Raw genomic sequence first — 5,190 nt, 5'->3', positions numbered from 1 at the left:
AGAACCATTTTATAAAAACGTTCAGGCTGAGATTTGCCCCAAAATTTAAATTAAGAAAAGGTATGGGCTAAAATAAGAAAATCCTCAGGCTCAGCAAAATTATACGCGTTCTTAAAAAAAAGTGCACATAGTTGAATGGACGGGGTTTTTTTTACTAGGTTCGTTTCATATATTCAAGTTTGACTAAATCTTTCTCTTCAATCCACAACTGGCGTGACTTGTGACAACTACAGTTTTTCCACTTGGACGTTAAGTATTTTTTTAGCCAATCACGGCCCGTTACGGAGCTTAAAACGTGCGTGCCACCTGCATCTATAAAAAGAAAGTTTCAAAGTAAAAAAAAATTCGTTCGGACTGCGTCCTAGAGCATCCAGATATTGAAATGGCGTATAAAAAGATTTCAAATCAAGAAACATACGATTATATGTTTAAGGTTTTGCTGCTTGGAGACGCTGGCGTTGGAAAAACAAGTCTCATGTGGAGGTTTTCAGACGATGTCTTCAATCAGACTTACATTTCTACCATAGGAATCGATTTCAAGTTACGCACCATCGATGTAGAAGGTAAAAAAGTTCGTCTACAGGTCTGGGATACGGCGGGGCAAGAACGATTTCACGCAATCAGCGTGTCTTACTACAGAACTGCTGCGGGAATTATGCTTGTTTACGACATTACCCGCCGAAGTTCGTTTGAAAACATTGCAAAATGGTTGAGGAGAATCGATGAGCATGCTAAAGAAGACGTCATTAAACTGCTTATAGGAAACAAGTGCGATATGCACCAGCACAGAGCTGTCAAGCGCGAGGAAGGAGAGAAGCTAGCCAATGAATACGACATGTCTTTCTTTGAAACGAGCGCCAAGGAAAATGAAAGTATAGATGAGGCGTTTGAATGCATCGCGGAGGAAATTATGGAAAGATTCGTGCCAGGATGGGGTATAAAAGAACAAGGCAAGCCCGTAAAAGAAGCAATTGTTGAGATTAAGAAGAAAAGTCGCTTTCCGAAAAACAAAGAGAAAAAATGTTGTTAATAGCATGTTCCATCTCGACTATATTATCGAGAGAACAAAATAGTTTCTTTATTTAATTATTACATTTTGTGTAGAAGACTATTTCAGTTTCCTTGCAGCAGCGAAAGATCACACAGTTGTTGCTATAACACACTGTTTTGTTTACATTTCCTTTCGAGGCAGGTACTTTATGAATATTTTACGTCTTAGGAGCCAACAGCCAATGCATAACTAAATTTAGCAACACTTAAGTACGAATACAATGAAAGCTGCAAGTATTGCAAGTATTGATATTGCTCTTCAATGTTCTTCTTCTGTAATTTTTTTTAAATATTATAATTAGCAACTGTAATTAAAAGCATTTTATATTAACTAAGTAGAGGCGATGTCAGTGGTCAAGGATGGATGTCAATTGCCACAATTCTCCCCTCCCTTCTCCAATAGAGGGGGTACCCAAGCTGTGTCGCCTGGAAACCCTTACTTTGTCAATGTAAAACTCTAACATAAGGCAAGACCAGTTCTGAGAAATCAGAAAACAAACTCGAACAGTTGAACATATATATTCTGATATTTCCCGATATTTTGGCTTGCAGGACAAACTTTCCATGAGAGAGAGAAAAATAAAAATCAAACAAACACAGACAGCACCACGACATGTAACAGTTTTGAAATGTAACATAACACAAAATGATATGTATCACATCTAAATATGCTATGAAACGTAAGTGTCATCGTGTTATCTATGAGGCGGAGGGCCCCCAATATTCCCGAAAAAATAAAGACTTATAAAGAGAAGAGTCTCTTAAGCCCCCTCACTTCAAGTCACTCCTGCCATACGGAGGTTGAGCCCGCAATATGAGCGGCGGGCAAAACTGAGTTTTCCTACGTCATCGCTTCAAACATAAAGTGACACTTCACTTTCGACTAAATGAAGTATCATTGTTTTTTCGCGACTCGAGAGGATTCGAAAGCCGTCTATTTCTCCGACGTCAATAAAATTAAAGCCCAACACAAACCTTTTCCCTGCCTTTCTGGAACTAACCTCACTGATATTGAACTTCATTTAACGAATGGCATTCTAAAACGTTGAAACACTCACAGCGAAAACTGCTGGTAAGTAAACGCGTCGTCGATTGCCGGTCAGCTGAATTTTGGCGGCACTGTTTTTTTTTTTTGGGTTGGGCTTTTAAAATATTATGTGAAATTCGCCATCCGATCTGTAAGGTATGTGTACACCTGAAGGGGATTCCTCCGATTTGAGGACGACAGAAGTGGACAAAATAGGTTGGCTAGTGCCTCGACTAAAAAATTGCCAGGCTTTCTTTAGCATAATTGTCAGTTTTCAGCCGCTGTTCGTCCACTAGAAATCAGGAAAATTTCCATCCCTGAAGATATCGAACTACAAATAAACGACTTTAAACGATGTGCAAATTCGGCATGAAAAAGCAGTTACAATAACTCTATAGCAAGCAGGACTACTGAAGAAAAAATTGAGTAAAAATAAATACTTTTTTGGATAATAAAATTTACTTCAACTGAAAAGTATACAACTTTTAAGTGGTGTGCTATAATTATAAAGTCACCTACTACGATTAGGCAGCCTCTGTCAGTATCAGTCAAAACCAGTTGAATCCAGTTTTGAGAGGTCACTGCAGGGGAAAAAGGTTTGTGGAGAAAACTGGCCCTAAGGTATAGGTAAGAGAATAAATAACAGTGGCTGTTTCACTAAGGTATTAGAACACCTTGACACATAATATTAATACCGTTTAAAAAATAACTGAAATTTATGGTGTACTATTAAGGGACCGTGCTTTTACAACTAGGATAAAATTCAGTGACCAACAATGTTTTAACAGTGCTAATCAGTTACAACTCCAAAATATTGCACCTTGTTTCTGATGAAGCAGCACTAAAGTGCTAAGCATAATCTAGTAACTAAGAAAACCACGAAAATATTGCACATAAATCTCAGAATCAAGCACTGTTAACATATCTTCACATGAAGGTTTCTAAACTCTTTTAGTAGCCACTATCAACTTACAGAACTACAAATTCTGAAATCATTAAGCTTTTTTGCAACTGGATTACATCCTTTACAAGGATTATGGCAAGGCTAGTCTTATTTTTAAAATTGGATTTACACAAGGTGTTATCCATTTAAGATGAAAATATATTGTTTTTGTATTAGGGTCTTAATTAACACGCCTGAAAATCTAATCCTAGAAAAAGAAACAAACAAAACAAACCCTGATAGACAAAATTCAAATTATTATGGTCAACCTTTGTATTAAAATTGAAGTGATATTTATTTTATACTTAAATTTAACAGCCCCTTAATAAGGACTTCCTAGTATTTAATGACCTTTAATGAGAATGAATCTTTATAGTCTTAAACGAACTGAATTAAAAGCTCTTGCCAAATGAAATGAGACAAAACATAGCAATTCACAGCAAAATTATTACAATCCTTAAACTGGAGAAGCCTGACTCTAGTTTAAGTTCAACAATTAAAAAGTTTAATTAAGTAAAATTCACTCTAAAAGATTTATCTTTTCTAAAGTTAGAATTTCAATAATACATAGAAATTTACATGCAGTCACAAAAACAAAGCAGATTTTCTAAATTCCGTAATAATTTAATACACTCAAGATACCATATTTACAAATCAAACAAAACAAAGTTTCTACACTACAGTTTCTACCTGACAAGACCAGTCTACCTGAAATGCTACAACGGTATGAAAGGCATCCAAATCTAGCGAAGGCCCTAAACCTTGAAAATCTAGACTTCAGCATGTCCTTTTGACTATTGATGACTTCAGTTATAGCGTTATGACAGCTGCGAATTGAACAATCTCCACAGGAACAAACCAGTAGTACTCAACGCTGGTTAGAGTGGCGTACATAACAGCGATCAATCTTTTAAATGAGGCGAAGGAGAAAGGGAATGATGTTCGCTTTCTCGTTAAAATGTACTTTGGTCTGGGAGGCGAGCTTCCTCGATGTCGACTCCAATCGACCATAGCGTCGCAGTTTTCAAATGCAGCATGAATCTCACCCAGCGATCGCCATTCCAGCAAGTCAGACACGGACAGCATCGCACACTAAATCAAAATCAGTCGCTGCACTTCGTTGAGAAAGACTGTGAACTCAGTAAAATAAAAAAAGGAAGGACAACAGAAACCAACGCTTCGACTTAGAGCCATGTTAAACATTTTTCGCGCCTCACTTCATGTAATTTCTCTGTTTTTTCCTCGTTCACCACAACCAATCAGAGAGCGCAAAACCTAAGTGACGTAGGAAAACTCAGTTTTTCCCCGCAGCCGGCCTCTGATTGGCTAATTTAAATTTTGATGGCGCGGACCGTATGGCAGGCTAGTCAGCCCCCCAGTCCCCCCAACTGGAAAAATGTTCCACCGTCCCTGTTCTGACTGATTCACGGTTGTTGTCATTCTCGTCCCCATAGCCCTTTCGTTTCTCTTAGCCGGCTGGGCCTTGGCACGAGAAAACAAAGGGCTCTGGGGACACAGGATTTCCAGTCCTAGATTCTAGGACTTCCGGTCTTCATGTATGCAGTCATGATGTTTCGAAAGAATGTATGAGAGAGTCGTTACTTTTTCGACTTCCGTTTAGGAATTCTTTGTTCCAAACAGCCAATCAAAAAAATTCGAATTAATTCAAAAATCCTATGTCCCCAGAGCCCTCCGTTTTCTCGTGCCAAGCCGGCTAAGAGAAACGAAAGGGCTATGGGGACGAGAATGGGTTGTTGTTAATGAGTTCCAGGCAAAATTCCATTATTTTAGATGTATTCCTGATTCCAAGGGAAGTGGAGGATATCAATATCATTGATTGAGTACTAGACAGGTTGGCTAAAAAGTAGGGAATGTACCAAAACACGAGTAGGGTCCCTGAAGCAGACCGCGAAATACTGCTTTTACTACACTACCAAACCCAGAATGTGAAATAAGGTAAAGGTATAGCCTATACTATTCCAGACAAGAGAAGAAGTTACTTTTTTCATCCTGGCCTGCGAGCAGGATCACTTGTTTGGGGCATCACGCGCGTTGATCGCGCGCGAGTCCGCGCGAGTTATATTGTACGATTTACATCCCCAGTCTTCACCTCGGGTTTGGAATAGACGCAAGCTGGTCAGCGGCTGCCTAGATATCATAACAATTCAAA

At 38.7% G+C, this 5,190-nt stretch overlaps 1 pseudogene; it reads left to right on the top strand.

Annotated features, from left to right (window-relative positions):
• Positions 1–362: 362 nt before the first annotated feature.
• LOC144651912 (ras-related protein Rab-10 pseudogene) lies at positions 363–1,427 on the top strand (annotated as a pseudogene).
• The last annotated feature ends 3,763 nt before the right edge of the window (positions 1,428–5,190 follow it).

The sequence above is a fragment of the Oculina patagonica genome, chromosome 1, assembly GCF_052425735.1.
Source record: "Oculina patagonica isolate OP01 chromosome 1, crgOcupat, whole genome shotgun sequence".
NCBI classification, from domain to species: Eukaryota; Metazoa; Cnidaria; class Anthozoa; order Scleractinia; family Oculinidae; genus Oculina; species Oculina patagonica.
This window is presented reverse-complemented; position numbering and strand designations above follow the sequence as displayed.